The sequence below is a fragment of the Gossypium arboreum genome, chromosome 13, assembly GCF_025698485.1.
Source record: "Gossypium arboreum isolate Shixiya-1 chromosome 13, ASM2569848v2, whole genome shotgun sequence".
In the NCBI taxonomy this organism is placed as follows: Eukaryota; Viridiplantae; Streptophyta; class Magnoliopsida; order Malvales; family Malvaceae; genus Gossypium; species Gossypium arboreum.
Window position 1 is genome coordinate 97,403,899 of NC_069082.1, and position 21,723 is coordinate 97,425,621.

The following is a 21,723-nucleotide window of genomic DNA, read 5'->3' on the forward strand; positions in this document are numbered from 1 at the left end:
TACTGGTGCCGTTTGTTTCTAATGAAACTATACTCAAAATTGAATCTGTACATATAAGGCATGACTCCTAATTCTTTCTGGATAATTTATGGTAAATTTTCAAAGTCGCGACAGGGGACCCAGAAACCGTTCTGGCCCTGTCTCACGAGAACTTTAATATTTCTCAGTATACTGCTCATATGGTCGTTTCGTTTCGTCCATATAAAAATAGATTCATCAAGGTTCAATTTCATAATTTACTCACTATTTAATTCTGCTTCTACTATTTTTAGTGATTTTTCAATCTCATCTCACTGCTGCTGTCCGCAACAGTTACTGCAGAGACTATGCCAATTTCATGAATCTTTCCTTGGCCTTAATCATCCATCATACATGACACAAATTATGGCCACCTTATCAAAATTAGAGTTTCTAAGACTCGTGGCTATAGGTTCTAGCATCCCACTCGACGACCACATAGGCCATTTTCACATGGCTTAAAGTTTATAACCCACAATTCGACAAAATATAATAGCCTATACATGCCAAATGTTCTTCAACAACGAAAACAATACCACAAGATTTCAGCGGTGTGATGACTTCAACGATGGTCCCGATCACGCAAACAATACGAGTCCGAGAGACCTAAAATGGGTGACAAGAAAACACCGAGTGAGTTTACAACTCAAGAAGTCATAAGCATTCATCGATCCACCGATAAAGTTACTACAACATGTACGACAAACGAGGCTAGGTACTCATCCATATCGAATCTATACCATAATACCTCGGACCTTTCGGTCCAATCTCGCACCAAGTCATACATCCACATTTCATACTCTACACAACAAGATAATCAAACATTTTTACACATTAACTCATTTTCCAGCACAACCATACAATTTCAATCATCACATAGATTTAAGGCTTACCAAATTCAAACCCAAGCATGAACGTATTCTCTATTCGTCATGGGCTCGAGGTACTTACCCGATCCACTGTCCATACTCAATTCAATGGAGACACACCTCCATATATATAGAGTACGCACACACAAAGTGCTTACTACTCGATTTCGCACACTTAGTGCCACGCATAATTTAAGCCCGCACACACGGTGCCATACCCTTCGAGCTCGCGCACCCAAAGGCAGTATTTTTCCAGCTTGCACACATAGTGTTATATTTTTCCAGCATGCACACTTAGTGCCTTATATTTCCAGCACGCACACTTAGTGCCATATATTTCCAGCACGCACACTTAGTGCCAATCTCGCCACCATACACACGTAATGCCCAGACACATAGTGCCGAAAGCAAACTTTCTACACATTCCACTATTTCTTTTACATTCAACAATTATCCTCACTCCATACACATACAATTTCATTTATACATATATAGCATTCCATTAAACACAATTGCATAGATTTTCCAATCATTTAAGCAATATCAAACATATGTGCTTAATGACTTACTTTGTTTGGGGTAGAACGGTTCCAAATCGGCTACTCGCTTGCTTTCTCCTTTCCTTTGTCCAATCTAGTTCCCTTTGCTCTTGAGCTAAATCAAACAATTTACCTCTCCATCAAACACAAACATACGGCATTCACATGCATTATTATGGTTATTGCTTAATACTTAACACAACTAAGCTGAAAATTTACTCAATCTCATCTTAATTTATTGCTACTTATTTATCAAAGTTTCCAATACAAGGTATTTAACACCTATGCCCATTTATACCCCATATGGCGAATACTCATGCACACACACACATAACAACAAGAACTCAATGGCACAAAATTTCCTTTTGTTAAACATTCGAACTCACTCATCTCCATGCTTTCATCACAAAAACATCAAAACACTCACCAAGGAAGACAACATGCATGGTCAATACTCATGCACACACACACATAACAACAAGAACTCAATGGCACAAAATTTCCTTTTGTTAAACATTCGAACTCACTCATCTCCATGCTTTCATCACAACAACATCAAAACACTCACCAAGGAAAACAACATGCATGGTCGAAATTTAACTCACCTAACAACTTAGTTTCGATTTGAGATTCAAGGAAAATTTTGAACCAATCCTCCAAATCATGCATGCATTTTCAAGAGTGGCATAAAACATACCTTCTTGTATCAAAACACCTTAGTCTAGTAAGCTCCCATGGCTGATTTTTCTCAAGCTTTTTCCCCTTTCTTCTTAGTATATTCGCCAAGCAAGGAGAAAATGAGAGAATGAACACTTTTTTTTCTTTTGTTTTCATCATATCCCTATTTTTTTCAATTTCATTTCTTTATTCTTTCAAGCATAATCCATTAGCTAAACATGTTTGAAACATGTTTTCCTTGCCCATCACTCTTGACATGGCCGGCCACTATTCTTAGGAATGGGCTATTTGACATGCAAGTCCATTTATTTTACTTCATCCTTTTATTAATCTCTTAAAATTAGCCACATCTATTTAAATCCTTTCACATGAGTCCTTTTCTTTCAATTCACAATCAAATTAACTAAATCAAAGAATTCAAAATTCACACATGCATTTTCACATATTCTAGACAATAAATATTACGTTCAACATGTCGGTGACTCGGTTTAGCGGTCCCAAACCACTTTCCGACTATGGTCAATTTTGGGATGTCACAACTCTCCCCACTTAAGAAATTTTCGTCCCAAAATCTTACCGGTGAATAGGCTCGGGTATCGCTTCTTTCATAGAGTCCTCAAGCTCCCAAGTGGCTTCTTCTATTCCGTGTTTATGCCACAACACCTTCACTAACGGTATTTTCCTATTGCGCAACTCTGTTATTTCACGCCTCATAATGCGAACCGGTTCCTCTTCATAGCTCAAATTAGGTCAATCTCAATCTCGGATGGAGCAATTACGTGCGATGGATCGACCTATATCGTCAAGCATCGAGACATGAAAACATTGTGAATCTTTTCGAGCTCGGGGCAAAATCAAACAATACGCGATCGACCGACTCGTTCGGATATCTCATATGGCCCGATGAACCTCGGGCTCAATTTGCCCCTACGGCCGAATCTGAGTATCTTCTTCCAAGGCAAAACTTTAAGAAACACTTTATCTCCTACTTGATACTCAATGTCTTTTCGCTTTAGATCCGCGTACTACTACTCGACGATCGGAGGCTATCTTCGATTTTCACGGATTACTTTTACTTTCTGCTCAAAGATCTTTAATCAAATTCACTCCAAAATTTTGTTCTCACCGAGCTCGGTCCAAAACAATGGTGTACGGAATTTACGCCCGTACAAGGCCTCATAAGGCGCCATCTTAATACTTGATTGAAAACTATTGTTATAAGCGAATTCAATCAAAGGCAAATATCTTTCCCATGAACCACTAAACTCAAGGATGCAACATCTCAACATATCCTCCAGGATTTGAATTATCCGTTCGGATTGACCATCGGTTTGGGGATGAAAAGTAGTGCTAAAATGCAGCTTGGTACCCAAAGCCTCTTGCAACTTCTTCCAAAATCGCGAGGTAAATCTCGGATCTCTATCCGACACGATGGAAATAGGCACCCCGTGTAGTCTCACAATCTGAGAAACGTACAATTCGGCTAGTTTGTCCATTGAAAAATCCATACGTACGGGGACAAAGTGAGCCGACTTAGTCAATCTATCTACTACGACCCAAATCGCATCCTTCTTACTTGCTAACAATGGCAGTCCGGATACAAAGTCCATTGTGACTCGATCCCATTTCCACTCGGGTATCGTGATCGGCTGAAGTAATCCCGATGGCACTTGATGTTCCGCTTTCACTTGTTGACATATTAAACATTTCGAAACAAAATCGAGATGTCTCGCTTCATACCATGCCACCAAAACCGACGCTTCAAATTGTTGTACATCTTCGTATTCCCGGGTGGATTGCCATTCGGCTACAATGGGCTTCATTTAGAATTATCGAAATAAGTTCAATTCTTTGGAACACACAGACGACTTCGAACCTCAAACAATCGTCATCATCAATTTGAAACTCGATTCCTTGTTCGTAACACGCCACCCGCTTTTGCAAGCAACTCCTCATCAACTTTTCGAGCTTCCCAAATTTGATGAGCCAACAATGGTTTGGCCTTTAATTCGCTACTAACACATTGGCGAGTAGGATAGACAAGTGTACATTCATCGTCAGAAGCAAAGCGGTGATTTCGACTTAAGGCATCCGCAACCACATTAGCCTTTCCCGGTGATAATCAATGACGAGTTCATAATCTTTTAACAACTCGAGCCATCGCCTTTGTCGCAGATTTAAGTCTCTCGAGTCATCAAATATTTGAGACTTTTGTGATCCGAATACACATGGCACTTCTCACCAAATAAGTAATGTCACCATATCTTTAAGGCGAATACGATGGCGCCAATTCGAGATCATGGGTTGGATAATTTTTCTCATGTGGCTTTAATTGTCTCGACGATAGGCCACAACTCGACCTTCTTGCATCAATACGCAACCTAACCCAAGTAGGGAGGCATCACTATAGATGACAAACTCTTTGCCGATTCGGGTCAGTACTAGAACTGGAGCTTTCGTCAAATGGGTTTTCAATTGGTCGAAACTTTTCCGACACTTTTCCGTCCATTCAAATTTGACATCTTTCAAGCGGCTTTGTCATGGGTGTGGCTATCATCGAGAATCCTTTTACAAACCGTCGGTAGTAACCAAGCAAGCCCCAAAAAGCTCCTAACTTCGGTAACATTCCTTGGAGGTTTCCAATTGACTATGGTCGAAATTTTGTTCGGTCCACCACGACACCGTCGCGGACACCACGTGCCCCAAAAAGCTAACCTCTTTCAACCAAAATTCACATTTCTTGAACTTTACGATAATCGCTTATCTCGTAAGATTTGCAACACTAGCCTTAGGTGTTCAAAGATGTTCGGTTTCATCTCTCGAATAGACCAAAATGTCATCGATGAATACAACTACGAACCGATCCAAGTATGGCCTGAAAATTCTATTCATTAAATCCATAAACACCGTAGGGCATTAGTGAGCCCAAACGGCATCACCAAGAATTCAGAGTGACCGTACCTTGTTCTAAAAGCGATTTTGGGTATGTCCGATTCTCGGACCTCAACCGATAGTATCCCGACCTCAAATCTATCTTTAAAAACACCGAGGCTCCCTTTAATTGATCAAACAAATCGTCAATTCGTGGCAACGGATATTTATTCTTTATCGTCACTTTATTGAGTTGACGGTAGTCGATGCACAACCTCATGCTTCCGTCCTTCTTTTCACAAACAATACCGGTGCGCCCCATGGAGAAAAACTCGGTCGAGCGAAACCTCTATCCGTCAATTCTTGCAATTGAACCTTCAATTCCTTTAACTCCGTTAATGCCATACGATACGGAGCTATTGAGATCGGCGTAGTGCCCGGTACAACTTCGATGCCGAATTCCACTTCTCGAACCGGTGGCAATCCCGGTAACTCCTCCGGAAAAACATCTGAATACTCACAAACCACTAATACCGATTCGAGTTTCTTTTCCGTCTCTTTACTTTCCAACACATACGCAAGGTATGTTTCACACCCCTTTTTCACATATCTCCGAGCGGTCATAGAAGATATTATCGCCGGCACTCCTTTTAAATCGAGAGACTCGACTCGGACTACCTCATTATTTGCACTCCTCAAATCAATGGTTTTCCTTTGCGATCCACCACCGCATCATGTACGGTCACCAATCCATACCAAGAATAACATCGAATTCATCAAATGGTAGAAGCATTAGATCGGTAGGAAAAGCAGATTCTCAATTATTAGGGGCATCTCTTGCACACTTTATCAACGAGTACGTATTGACCCAAAGGGTTTGACACTCGAATTACGAACTCGATGAGACTCAACAGTAGAGTCTTCTTGGATGCTAAAGTTTCACATACATATGAATGAGTAGAGCCGGGTCAATCAATGCAATCACACTAGTATCAAAGAGAGTAAAAGTACCAAGATTAACGTCAGGAGGATGCCTCCTCTCGTGCGCGGATGGCATATGCTCTAGCAGAGCTCGGGTCTCGGATCGAACAGCCGTGTCGGTGGCTCCTCTCGATTACCACCCCTACCTCCTGAAACCCTCGGGGTCTACCTCTAGTCGTCGCCCCACTAGATCTCGTGACCTTGCATCTTATTCTTCTCATCTAGCTCTGCAATCCCTAATGAAGTGGTCCTTGAACCACATCCGTAATGAGTCCAGTTAATGACTTACCCCAACATTCACCTAGGTGTCGTCTTCCACATTGGGGACATTCAGGTCTCTCTTGACGATTATTGCCCACACTAGCTACCGATGTAGCTCAGAGTCCGTCGCTGGTCGGGCTCTAATGGAAATTCCTTGATGCCTCGACTTCTTGGTGTCCTCCCGAACCTCTTTACAATGAGAATGGAGCTTTACTCGTTGATCTTTTACGGTAATCTCTTACTTCAAATTCAGCCTTCTTCTTCTCCTTCCCAAGTTCTTCCGCCTTGCGTGCTCGCTCGACTAGTGTCACAAACTCCTTTATCTCCAAAATTCCCACTAGTAACTTTAACTCTTCATTCAATCCTTCTTCAAATCTTTTGCACATAGCAACCTCATCAGCCACACACTCCGAGCATACCGACTAAGTCTTACGAACTCATGTTCAGATTCGAGATCTGATCATACGGCCTTGCTTGAGTTCCAAGAACTCCTTACGCTTCGATCGATGAACCGTTGACTAATGTATTTCTTTCAAATTCGGATTGAAAGAAATCCTAAGTAACTCGTTCATTTGGGACTATGGAAATTAAAGTCCTCCACCAATAGTAAGTCGAGTCTCGCAATAAGGATATAGCACACTTAAGACATTCATCGGTGTGCATGACAGTTCATCTAACACTCGAATGGTGTTATCGAGCGTAATTGGCTCTTTCAAAGATCATTAGTGACTATGGCCTTGAACTCCTCGGCCCCGCTTCCTAATCAAGTCTCGGTGGTTTGCTTAGCCTTACAGGATCGAGAACCGGAGGCATTACGGACTCTTGGGGCGGAGTATTTAAATTCGGGAATGGTTGGACAGCGGGTTGGTTCGGGCATATTGCGCGACCCACTCATTCATCATGGTGAAGAAGGCTTGTTTCGCCCTTCATTTTGATTATTCGCGGATGATCGAGGCTCAACAAGCGGTGTCCCTTGCGCTGAGCAGCCGCTACACTTTCGATGTCATCCGCCAAGGGTCTCTCTACCCGGGTTCCATCGCTAATCAAAACAAAAATTTCAACCGTCAGAAGTCATCACATTATTAAGCACTAACAATTTGGCATGTATAGCTAGACTCACACGCTCTATGGTAGTCCTAGAACCGACTAAACCATAGCTCTGATACCAATAAAATTGTAACACCCCTAACTTGTGACCGTCGCCGGTGTCGGACACGAGGGGTTAACGGCCAAATCCTCTCAAGGTACCAACCAATTTGACATTACCAGTCAGGCTGGAAAACTGCATCACCATCGCCTTAAAACTCATATCTCGAGTTTCAAAACTCGGAAACTGGTTTCGTAAATTTTCCCTGAATTTAGACTCACATACCCATCCATGGATTTATTTCTAGAATTTTGGTCGGGCCAATTGGTACAGTTTATTAGTTAAAGTCACCCATGTTACACCTAAAAAACCCCCTTTTTTGGGTTTAAAACGGGAATCCCTTGTTCTTCCCTTTATCCTTTGGGTTTTCCATTTGTTCAAACCTGCCCTTTTCATTTGCCTTAAAAATTTTTCCTTTTTTTTTTTTTTAAAAAATTTAAAAAGTGTTTTAAAATTCTTTTTCCCTTTAAAAGGTATTTTACCTTTTCCAATTATTCTTTAAATTTTTCTTTTTCAAAATTGTACCCACAGGAATTTTGGAATTTTATTCTTAAAACGAATTTATGGCTTGACCCAAAAATTTTTAAAACAAATTTTTTTATAATAATTTTTGGTTTTTAAAAAGTTTTTTTTATTAAATTTCTAGTAATTAAAATTTTTAAGGTAAGTTCTTAATAATTATTTTAATTAAATTATTGGATAATGAAATAATTTAATCTTAAATAATAATTTTAAATTGTCAAATAGAAATTTAATAAGCCTATTTTGAAAAAAAATTAAATAAAAAGAAAATTTTCCCAGTATATTAATTAAGATCGTTTTCTTATAAATTTTTAATTAATTATATGTAAAATAAATTTTTGGCTAACAATTTCTTTTGTTAATTTGGTAAAGTTTTTTCCCAAAATTTACCCTTTTTTCAATTTGAAATTTTAATAAAATTTTTTTTCTTTTTGAATTCCATCAAATTTTTTTTTTTTTATTCTTTAACCTTATTAAATACCTTAACAAAGAATTCTTTATCATTTTCAAATACCATTCAAAAAGCTTAAAAGTTATTGCCTTCCAATTAATTTCCTTTTGTGGCCAGAAATTCTTTGTAATTTTCCTTTATAAGGAAATTTTCTTTGGTTAATTTTTATGTGGGTTTAATTTTATTTTTTAGAAATTTTTTTTAGATAGTACAAACTTTAGTTTTTTAAAACTTAATCAAATTAACCGAAAATTGCCATAAGAATTGGAATTTTAAACTCCTAAAAAATAAATTTTCGATAAAATGTCCCAATCATCAACGAAGGCTAATAGTCTCATACTCCACCCTAATTGCCAATTTTTTCACAAAAAATGCCAAATTTTTTGAAATCTTGAAAAAATGACAATGAAAAAGCCAAACAACCCAAAAACTGTTGGGCTTTCCTTCATTAATGAGAAACAAGCCTCAAATTGTCATCATTTTTCAAACCCGAATATTGAAGATTTCCGAATGAAAATTTGGTTGTTTTCAAACAAATTTATCTTGTCCTTCAAATATTTAACAATTTTTTAGCAACTCAAATTTCTTTGAAAAACTTGTTTATGCTTTGAAGGTCCAAATTTGAGCTTAATTCAAAACTGATTGTCTCATTTTTGATCGAAACTTTTGATTGAAACACAAAATTTAATTTGTTCAACCCTAAAATAAGAAGTCTAAAATCCAACATTTACTTTTCAAACAGGGAAAAGAAACTTTTGGCAGGGTGACCCTAAATCAACCCTAAAATAAACTTTTTAGAACAAGGAGGAAATCTCACCCTTCAAAGATGGTGGATTTCCATTTTAAAATCCAATTTTTTTGATTAATTTTGCAATCGTCTTGTCTCTTAAATTAATTTTTTGAATTTTTAATTTATAATTTTTGGTCTTTTTTCTTTTAATTTTGAAAATATCCTTTATTAATTTTCCCAAGTTAGAATGTCTTTAAAAATTTTTTTAACAATAAAACAATTCCTAATTAATTTAAACTAAATAGCTTGTTCCTTACAATTTCATAAAGGAAACTCCCAAAATATTTATGATAAACTTGATTTAAATTTAATTATAAAGTCACAAAATTAAACCAAAAAAAATTTAGCAATTCAATTAATGGCTATAACCCTGATTATTGGAAAGATTTTTAAAGTTAAAACAAATTCACCAATTTCTTCCTTAACTAATTCCAAACTTTTAAAAACTAAATTCAAAAACCTTTCGCCCTTTTTCTGGTTTTAAAATTTAAAAGAACCCAAAGGCTATGAATTCAGGATCTTTTCATAAAAGAAAAAGCAATAAGAATAAATATATTTATTGAAAAAATATTTAAATGAAATAAAATTCAAAGATTTTTTGAAAATTAAATAGTTTTAAAATTTTATCGGCTTGGCCCTAAGATTTTTAATTTACAGTAAATTTACAGATCACCAGGAAATTCCATATTGTTTAAAATTTAAGGTTTCAAAATTTGAAAAGTTCTTCTTCTGATCCATTTTTAACTTTAAATCCCTTTTCTTTTCTCCTTCAAATTTGAACCCTTAAAATAAATTTTTTCACTCCTTCTTTAATTTAATCTCTTTTTCTCAAAATTTTGAATAATAAAACTTAAATTTATAATTCAATATTAAACAAAGTTCCATCTCTTTTCAATTCTTTTAAAAATTTAATTTAAAATATCTTTAAATATAATGCAAATATGCTTTCTTAATGCCAAAGAACAAAAAACATCTTCATAAAACTTATTAAATTATCAAGAATGGAATAAATTATCCATTTCCTCCAATTTTTCACTTTTTTTTGACTGGACTTCCCATTTGAATATTTGATTGTTGGAAATCCTAAATACGTATTGACCTACTCCCTCTTGGTTTAAGAATGGTCATTGACTTTTGAGATGTAACCGCAAGTTTTTTATGAATATTGTCCGATGGCTCCTTGGTCCAAAACCAACCTAATGTTTCTTGACTTTCCAATTTTCCCATGGACATATCTGCAAGCTTTGTTTGCTAGCTAATCCTTAAATCTTTTAGATATGTCTTCTTTATGTCTTTTTTCCGCCTTCTTACATCCCCAATCGGGTTCCTTCCATTTGCTCGCTCATTTTTTGTGAAAGTTATAAGAAAATACATATTTAAAATTTTACCATATGAGTCAAGAAAATGAATAAATTTTCTTAAATATTTAATCGATTTCCTTATACCATTTCTTAAAAATTCCAAATTAAACATCTTTGGTTGAATAATCTATTTCCTTTTTTAAGAAAAGGCTTAATCCTATTCTAAATACCCTAACTAAAAACAAAATGAAACTATGCACAAATAAGATAAATGACATATTAAAAAATGAATAAATAGAACATTTACAAATTATAAAAATATAATGCAATAGTTCAAAATACATGAAATGATAATATAATATATATATGCATAGAAAATATATATTTGAAAATAAAAAATTTAAAAAGATTAAATATTATAATATATAAAATACATAATCAAATGTATAAAAGATAGGAATAAATATACATATTTGAAAAATGAAGAAATTAAAATAAAAAAAGGTTGAAAAACTAAGATAGACGAAGAATAAAATAAGAACAAACCACAGAGAGTAAGAACGCAAGAGGGAGAGAAATTTGAGTGAATGGTTTCAAGAATTCTTATTGATTCCCAAAACTCAAGTGATTTACAATGAAGGGAGAGGCCTCTATTTATAGTTGAGCCTCCACAAATCCAACGGTACATATCAATTACATCAACGGTTAAGATTAAAGGATATCTACAAATTAAATCTCCAAGATTACAAGATCATATCTTCAAGATTGCATATCATATCTAAGATTGCATATCATATCTAAGATTGTATCATATCTAAGATTGCATATCATATCTAAGATTGCATATCCTTAAAGATTATATTTCCATATGAGTCAAGCTCATAGATGGACCTTCAATCTTTTCAAGTAATGGGCCATTTCGATTGGGCCAAATTTTATGTTTGTAATTTTGTACTGGACTTGGACTTTGTTTTTTTTTTTGAAATTATTTACGGGCGGGCAAAATTGAGTGTCTCTAATGCCCTCTTTGCTCATTGCTGTGTAATAGGAATAGAGCAAAGACTATAAAAGGACCAATTTTGCCCGGGCTCGCCGAGTCTTGAGTTCTTGATCCTTGATCTTCTTTAAATGGCCTCTTGACGGCTTCAATCTGCTTCACTGCAACTTAGGAAGGCGATATCTGCTATCTTTGATCTGCTCCCCGTCTAATACAGAGACACCAAATCTGTTATCTTTGATCGGTTTTCTGACAATACAGAGATGCCAAATCATCTTAGATTTGCTTCATCGTAACACTGCAGCAAAATTGACTTTTAGCGGCGTTTTTTAAGGTCTGTAAAAGAGCCGCGAAAAACGCCGCTATAGATGGCGCCACTAAAGTTTGCGGCGTTTATTTGAAAAAACGCCGCTAAAGATCAAGACCTTTAGCGGCGCTTTCCCTACAAACGCCACTAAAGATCAAGACCTTTAGCGGCGCTTTTCCTACAAATGCCGCTTAGCGGCACTCTTCCTATAAATGCCGCTAAAGATCACGACCTTTAGCGGCGCTTTTCTCAAAAACGCCGCTAAAAGTCATGAAATTCAAAAAAAAAATATTACAAAATATTATAAAGGTCATGAAAAATATAAAAAATTTAAAATTCATTATCAAATTAAATTTTCTATTAAAATTTTAACTTTAAAACTAAATACAAAAATTAATGAATTTAAATTTAGAATTTAAAATAATAAATTAATAACATAATTAAAATCCAAAAGTTAGAACTCAAGTTATCTTAAATATTAAAATAAAAAAATTAGAATCAAAACTAAAATAAATAATAAAAATTAGATTAACTATAAAGATATCAATAAAATAAGATATTATAATGAAGTTCCTTAAATGAAATAAGGATTTAATTCACATGTAAAATATCAACATTGATTATTTAAATTGATTAACTAAGTCAAAATTGCAATTTGTGTTTTTCTTCTTTCAACTCAAATAAAAATAAAATGTTGAAACAAAACAATTAAATAAAAAATTAGAATAATTAGTTGACACGAGATTATTATTAAGTATATGCAAATATGCAAGTAGACGATTACAAAATAGGGTGTAGCTTTTGATCAACTAATTAGTTGATCCTACTGTAGGTTCTATCTATAATCTGCTTAACTAACATACAAACATAAGACCCTCTAATACTTTTTTGCACATAAAATATCTAAAAGTCACACCTAAATTCGGATTCATAGAACATACGGTGTCAACTGCATGTTATCATCCTTATTCGCTGCTGCAATGCCTCCCACAAGCATTCGTAGAGGTAGGAGCTAGTCATTATGTGCCTCCTGCAAATTGTTCTTGGACCGTAATCTAGCGTAGTTGGTGTAGCACCCCAAACCCGGCCCAGAAGTTATGGCGGATCCGGCATGCCACATCAAAAACGTAAAAAAAATTCCATTCTAAGTCCAGAAAATCGTACTTGATGTTCAAAAGATTAATTCATTAAGGGTTAAAGTGAATGGAAGCTGTGCACCAGGTAGGAAACCGGAAAAGAGGTGGTGAGTCCATCGGACTGCTTAAGTACCAAGCTCCCTTCGGTCCAATCTTAGACATGCATACCACCATTGCCACACCTTAACGTCATGGATATTTCTAGGAAACCGATTTGATTAAGTCATTTTTAGGAAAAGTGATTAATTTTGGAAAATACTTTCATTGCGGAAGCTTTGCTTGTTGTCATGTTATTTTGAAATCAATTTTTGTTTTTGAAAAAGCGCCCTAAAGCTATCCAATTTCAACAGTTAAAATAAGTAATACCTATCTTAGTAATACATATTAAAACCATCAAAAATAATTAAGCGGCCTTATTACATTTAAAAACCCAATACTTCAAACGTAAATAAAAGGATGTTCAGTTCACCAGAAGAAAATCAAACTTTCAGAACAGGTGGCCACTCCGAATTCCCTCACAGCTTCAAGCCCACTATGTTTGGGGATTACCTGCGTGGATGAAAATAAAAGGGGTGAGTTTGGGGAAACTCAGTGTGTAAATTAACCCAACCATAGCCTATATCAGCTCAAACCAGAGAAATAGAACAAGTTGGCCTTAGCCTAGAACAGAATTCAAAATAAAGCCCATAGGCCCATAACAAAACAGAACAGATATTACATGTTTATGTAGAAACCCAACCATATCCAACCGTATACACCCCCGTACCAACCTTACACCGTGTGGGGAGACAACTCGACCCACCCAACCGCTACACACCACGTAATTTGCAGCATGGTCGCGAGCATGAATAATGTGACAGAGTCACAGATCTGATAATCGTGGTAGAGCCAATCGATATATGCGAGCCACCAGATTAGATATTTGTGGCATAGCCACCACAACGCTTCCTCCATAATATAACCCATGTCCCCATGCAACAGATATATAATCATGGCATACATCATACAGAATCAGATCGTCATGCTTTTCAGTCAAAATTAACCCTAGGGGTATAACGGTAATTTTACACCTTGGGGTATAACAGTAATTTTCCATACATAGGGGTATTATAGTAATTTAGCTACTTTTAGCGTTTTCATGCATATCCTAACTATTTACGTACTATCAGAACACTTACCACGCATACTTACGAATTGGGCCCGTTGGCCCATGAACCCGATCTTTGGCCCATTAAGCTCAAATTATCAAAATGTACGAAATCGCGCGTACTGCAGTTTATTACTTTAGATTACCAAATATACAAACCCAACTATTTTACGAGCATTCGCACACTCACAAATTCCCAAAATACCGACTTTTCGGCATTTCGGCATTTCGGCTTTTGCCAATCTAGTCTATGAGAGGGTGTCAGTTACACACCTGTTTGCGACGATATGCTGACGAGATCCACACACGAACCACCTACAATTGGATTACTAACACGTTAATCTAACTATTCAAATACAAACTACGTATTAATCCCTTACAATATTCGGCCAACCACACCTACAGATCATAGTAAGCTTATAAGAAATCAATAAGCAACTCATTAACAATTTTTTGTCAATGTTTACCACATAATCAAAATTTCACTGCAAGCTATCTTCCTGAGCAACAGTCACTAAATCATTTATAACTAGAGCTACGAAACTCCAAATCAAGTGACGTTAATTTTCCCTGAAAATAGACTCATATATCTTCTATCCATAAAATTTTCAGAATTTTTGGTTTAGCCAATCAATACCAGATTTTTCTCAAACTTTCCCATGTTTCACTGTTTGACTAATCTGACCACTCTTCATTACGAATCAAATTTCTCATTGTACAGAATTCAAAATATGTTCTCATTTATTCCATTTGAAACTAGACTCATTAAGCTTTAATTACATAATTTATGTAGCTTCTAACTCATCTCCCACAATTTATGGTGATTTTCCAAAGTCACGTTACTGCTGCTGTCCCAAGCAGATTTATTACCAAATCACTCTTTCACACATAACTTGCATGCATGTTATTTAAACATGTATATCACCAATCAATCATCACATATCTATGATTTTACTTAAGTGTAATCTTCATTTCATCATTTTAAAGCACAACATGTTAGCCGATTTTTCCCTTTAGCATCTAAGGCACATGCATGTTCATTTGTTTGGCTCAACTTCACCTATCTTCCATTTTTCATCAAAAGAACATGAAACAACAACCATTTCCTTCATTTTAATTCATGACCAAATGCTCACAACACAACCAAAAACCAAAATATTCTTCAAGAGTTAAGGTAGAATCAAGAAGAACTCATGAACATCAAGATAGAAGCAAACTACCATGAACTTACCTTCAATTTTCTTCCCCAAGTGACCGAGCATTCAAGAGCTTTCTCCTCTCCTTTCTCTTCTCTAACTTTCAGCTATGATGAACAAAGATGGACAAAACTTTGTTCTTTTCACCCCTTTTTCTTTTAATAAAACTTCATATTTCATCCATTTAATTCTTTAAAACAAAAGACATGAAATTTTTATCATGAAACATTTACCTAACCCATTATCATGAAACATTTACCTAACCCATTATCATGGAACATTTACCTAACCTATTATCATTGAACATTTACCTAACCTATTATCAATTTGTACCATAAATTATGGATATCAAGTGTACATTTTGTCTACAACAATATGATGGCTGGCCACTTCATGTAAAATGGGAGGTTTGTCATGCAAATCCTCCTATTTTGCACTCCTATTTATTTGGCCACTTCAATTTAGCCTATAGCATTTTCAAACATTTTCACATAGGTCCTATTTCATAATTTCACCCCTTTTTTCTTATGGAACAAAAATTAACTAAAATTGTCGGGTTCTATCTTAAGTTTGGGCTTTCTAGAGGCCCACTAACATAATTAAACCTATGCCAACATTCACAGAATTCTCAAAAATTGGGGCGTTACAGTTGGTTTTTCCTGTTCCATTTGCCACCAGTCAAAACATAAATGAGCTATTGCCACACAAAAGTAATCATCAAAACGATATCCAGAAAAACAATATACAGTTAAATTATGAGAATGCAAAAATACAAAACGATACCGCTGTTCTTAGATCCCACAACATTACTTTCCCATCATAAGATGAAGAAAGTAAATGAAGAGGAGACGTATTGTGTCACTTGCAAGCTGGAATCCAATAACTATGTGCCGAGAACTGAAACACAGGTGTCGATGTTCCTTGAAAAATAGAAAAAAAGTTTCAAGTGAGATGGAGTTTTAGTGGTTTCATGTGCCTGCACATGCAACAAGTAGGAGAAAAAGAAGGGAAAAGAAAAAAATGAAAGCAACCTAAGAAATAGTATCATTTTACCCTTTTTTCTCAGATGAACGAAAATGGTACATCCAAAAATGGAACATCCAAACATCAAATTAACAATAATGATTATGACAAAGAGCTCATTCAACTAATTTGATATAATTTAATCAATTAATTCAATAGTCAATTAACAATATTAACTATTATGGTTAAAATGCAAAAATTATATTTTTAAAATATATAAATTCTAATAATAACATTCAAATCAGCATTTTGATAGAGTCAACAATACTAACGATTGAACTAACATATAACAATTAAATTAAATTATGTCAAATCAAAGTATAAAGATTAAATATTAAATTTTAGCATGATAAAGAGGAGAAAACTAGAATTTGATCATTTTATTGGTTATTTCAATTTAATTTTAATTTATTCAAATAAATTGATTTCAATTTGATTCACTTTGTTTGTAAGTTAGAAAACTATAATCATCTAAACCAAACTAAATTTAATTTTTTATTTTATAACTAATTTCTTTTACAAATATAAAAATAAAAAATATTTAAATTAGTAAAAAATTAAAATACTTTATACAAATATATTTTAAAAACTAATTAGTCAAATGTATACAACGTTAACTAGTGCAATGAATAGCCAAGGTAGAATACAGATAAGACAGTCAAGTGTAAAGTCCAAAAGATAGATATAAGCATTCACACATATGAAAGTAGGTCATATTTTACTTGTAAAGAAACCATCTTGAATTTTTAAAAAAAACTGAATTGCAAAAAGAGCTATCCTGTCTTTCAATTACTAATTTCAAGCAAAGGGAAGGCCATAAAAATTCTTGAAACTTCCATTTAAAGAGACAGAGACAGAGATCATTTGCTCACCTCCGTGATAGAACCAAAAGAACACACCCATGTATTAATAATGGTTTAAAATAAAACAATAACAGAAAAATGATAAAAAGCCTCGGCAAAATAAATATCATTAAGGAAATCGATCAATATCATACCGTCTCTAGAAGAGAAACCCCGCATGACTTTTGCATGATAGTCTCGATTGAATGCTAAAAAGACATCCCCGCATATAAGAAAAGTTGTCGGGGAAAGAAGTCTGAGAAGCGACCAATTGATTGAAAGAACTTTAAAATAAACTTCCTTTGCATTAAACTTAGAAACATTGATGTCTTTGTCAATTATACGGTGATAAAGTCATGAACAAACAAAGTCATACACAACCAACTTTTTGAATAAATTTTCGTTCCCCATTCAACAATGTATCTGGCGGTCTTGCGAACTTCATCTCCTCGGATACTTTGGACCACATGTAGACAACAAAGAAGCAAAACAGTGCAAAAAAAAAACCACATGAACAATATGGTTTGACCCATGCTTGATTATACTCTTGTTCAGTTTCCTGATGTTGTTCTTCACCCCTGCTTGAGCTTTAATCATGGTCATTTGCTATCATAAAGTGAGATTATACGTTCAGGAAGCGGGAAATCAAAAAGAAAGCATTTTTTTCAAATATAAATCACAAAGCACTACGTTATGCCGTGCTATCTTCAGCTATCTTCAACCAACAATCATCATTCAAGACAAGAAACTGATAGAAACTATTAGCAGGCATGATAAAAAGTAGAGAATCACTGTAGATAATAGTTTTCTTTTGCATTAAGGCTTAGCAACCATGAAGTACTTGATGACTATCGTAACTTCACTTCCTTGTCTACCATAAAATTCAAAGAGATGGATAAAAATAATAACAGGATGAATCATAGAACAAGGGGGTGCATTTTGCTCAACCATAATCAATATTTTCTTAAATAATACAGCATATGAACTGAGAGGATAAAGAAAAGGACATTTCCTACCATACAAATTCCAAAGGGAAAACTATTCCTTCATAACTCTAGTGACAGATGAAGATTTTATCACCATCTTTTTACACAATACAGATGATGAATACCATGTCAAGTGCAGATAAGCAATTATTATTATTATTTCCCCTTTTCTTTTAGGTTATTTTTCATGACTACAATGGTTCAAAGAATTCAGAATTTTAGTGCCCCTCCACTTCACTTTGATATTATAGTAAAACCACAAAATTGTGTTTGATAAACTAAAGTGGTCATTCCTTATTTGTAAGCAACAAAATATCAAATCAACAAACCAACAAAGCAGCACATCGTTATAATCATTAGTAAATATCAGGATTCAATTTACAAGACTATATTGAACAATGTTTAACTTTTAAATACAGATAAGAGGAGGTCAGCTAACCCTATTGAAGACAAATCAAGCTCTTTCTTAGACAAAGTAATAGTGATTATCGAAACATGGCGTGTGGTTTCTAGGCTACACAAGCAAAAACAGAAAATTAGTGGCAATGATGTTAGTTCTAGCAAGAAGATTAATACATTTACTCAATGTTACTCAAACTTAGGTGTGAATATCAAATATAGGTATGTATCCAACATGGGTACTGTTAGATTTTTCAAAATTGTTCCATATATTTGGAAGATCATTGAAGTTTATATCCCCATAATCAGGAAGTGATGTTAGTTTTTCCACCAAGTGATGGCGTAAGAAATATAATTCCTCATCCTCTTTTGAGCTGTAATTCTCGATCCACAGCCTCATCACATCGATCAACAATGCCACTCTCGATCCACGATCATAGGAAAATTGATGAACAAAATGAAAAAATTTAGACAGTATACCGAAAGCGACTAATTTGAAGAAGGTTTCCAAAAAAAATAAGCAGATCATACAGAAAATATAGAACCTATTAAAAGAAAAAAAATAGACAACCTACTCCAGATTACAAGTAATTATAACCAAGACTAGCATAAAATAAATAACAACTTCAAATGATAAATAAGGAAGAAAATCATTGAGTGAAAACTTCCAATATGTTTGAAAAGGAAAGAACTCCAGAATCACACCAAGCAACAAAAATAAACTTAAACAAAAATGAAAATGAAGGAGATATATTTTAAGTATCTATAGTAAAAATATCAACCTTTAACATACATGTCTATAAATGAACAAATCAAATATACCTATATATACCTATACCAACTATTCATAAAGTAATTAAATCGTTTCATTTTAAGCTCCACTAATAATAGAAAATTTTCCAAAACCACGGTCGTGGTTAGGAATGAATAACGAATATCACCGAATTTGTTTCTCAAATGTCCAAAATACAAATCAACACAAAGTTCAAGCAGCAGTCATTGATTGCCAATCGAGTAAGCCAATGTATATAACATTCTATACACACTAAATCTACATTCTGTACATTTAGAATGTGAGATTAAATGAAAATTTCCTAAAACCCAACAAAACAAAAACATTATATATATATATATATATATATATCGCTTACTAGTAATTTGGTATAGCAGTGAATGTCACGAGCAAAGCCAATGGTGATGGTTGATTGCATCGTTCTTCATTTTCTAAACTTCCATGGATGTAATTGAGACAAGCAGACTTCCTTCACGAAATAGAAACCACAACTTCCTATGCTACTTTAATATGTTTCTTTCCATGAAGATCCACCACAAGATCCCGCAGCTCCGTGGAAAACATATATGCAACATGCTCAACAAATTTCACAATATAAAAATAATCTCAATAAACATGTTATGGACCACAACAACCTAGACCCAAAAGGACTTGAAATTGTCATTAGAAATATAATCATTCAACTCTGGACCAAGGAATTGGATACATAGGGCTTTAAGAAGCAGATGAGAAGAAGAGGGAGTAGCGGCGGGTAAGCAAAAGTTATTTTTAGGAGTGGAGAGCGCGCATGACGGTGACGCAAGAGAGAGGTTAGTCGAGGCGATGCATCGTGGTCCGTCGGCGTCTTCGTTGGCAAATGGGTTGAGAACTAGGGGATGAAAATTTAGGGATTAAAGGAAAGAGATGGAATGGATGAAATTTTGTTAAGGGGAAAAAGAACAGCTATCGGGAGCACTGGGAATAAATTGGATGAAATAGTTGTGGCGTTTTTTTTAAAAACGCTGTTAAAGGTGATTTATTGCGGCGTTTATATGCTAGCGCCGCTAACTTCTTAAAATTATTGTAAAAATCAATTAAACCCATTCAAATTAAAATAAAATTTTATTAATAAATTACAGTTGCACATTACATATATAATAACAAAATTAGTTTATATAATTTTATAAAATCATATTTATTATTTTCATATAAAAATATTATTTTGATAAAAATAAAAAGATCTTTTATCATTAATAACATTATGTGATATAAAGTTAATCATGGAAATTATGCATATGTACTAAAATAATTAAATATTATGAAAATTTTATTAATACAAGTATTATTCTTTTAAGTATGGTCCGCATTAGTTGTTTAGATTTTTATATAAATGGCATCTTGGTTATTACATCAAATTTTATTAATTTTGTTACATAAAAATTCAATGAATGTGTCATATTCTAGTATGATTATTTTACTTTACTAATTCAAAACATCCATTGTTTTGAATCGACTTTTAAATAAAATTAATTGTAATTTTATAATTTATATCAATTTGAGTGCAATAATTGTTTGTCTATATAAATTAAATATTAAAAATATTTTTAGTTGAATCATATAAATGGGAAAAATTATAATTATAGTTAATTATAGTTATTTATAATTAATTTGTGAAATTATTAATTTACCCTCTCACATATAAATTAAGTTATAAGAATGAATTTATATATATATATATATATATATAATAAAAAATTGAAACACAATTAACTTTATGATTATAACCAAAATAACAATTAATTTTTATATAAACTTTTAAATTAATTTTTATATAAACTTTAAACAAATATACGAGTTAAATAATATCTTTTCGCATAGGAGTGTTAAATCTTAAAAAAGAAAAAGTAATTCTCTTAACATACTTTAACAAATTGAATACTAAACCACTTAATCTGTAAAAGCTAAAATATGAGATAAGTATTTGTACTTTTCGTAAAATTAAAATTTAGTCATTATATTTCTATTCTTAAGAATTTAGTTCCTCTATGTTTCAAATTTTTGAATTTAAGTTTAATTTAACATTAGCAGCGTTTATAACCTAGAGCCACTAAAAATGCACCAATTGCGGCGTTTATGGTTTTAGGGGTTATAGTTTAGTGTTTAGGGCTTGTTAGGGTTTAAGGGTTTACTATTTTAGGGGTTATAGATTAATGTTTTATTTTTTTCTTTGGGGTTTAGGATTTTAGGTGTTATATAACTTTTAGTGGCGTTTTACCAAAAGCGCGCTAATACTGTCAAAGCGCGTTTTAATGCTCTATTTTATTTTCCGTTTTAACAAAAATGCGCTATTGCTCTGTGTTTTACAATTTTTGCGGCGTTTTTTGATAAAACGCCGCTAAAGCCCTATTTTCCTGTAGTGTAAGCTCGTGAAAACCAAATCAACTATGTCTTCGATTTGATCCTTGTAAGCACAAGGATACCAAACAATCT

The 21,723-nt window shown here is 34.0% G+C and overlaps 1 long non-coding RNA gene across 1 annotated transcript; it reads right to left on the minus strand.

The window, feature by feature from the left end:
• Positions 1 to 13,224: 13,224 nt before the first annotated feature.
• On the minus strand, positions 13,225 to 15,422 carry LOC128286419 (uncharacterized). Its single transcript, XR_008276974.1, has 3 exons — positions 15,247 to 15,422; positions 14,289 to 14,330; positions 13,225 to 13,417 (listed from the first exon to the last, which is right to left on the minus strand). It is a non-coding gene; the product is annotated as an uncharacterized LOC128286419 (long non-coding RNA).
• Between the last annotated feature and the right edge of the window lie 6,301 nt (positions 15,423 to 21,723).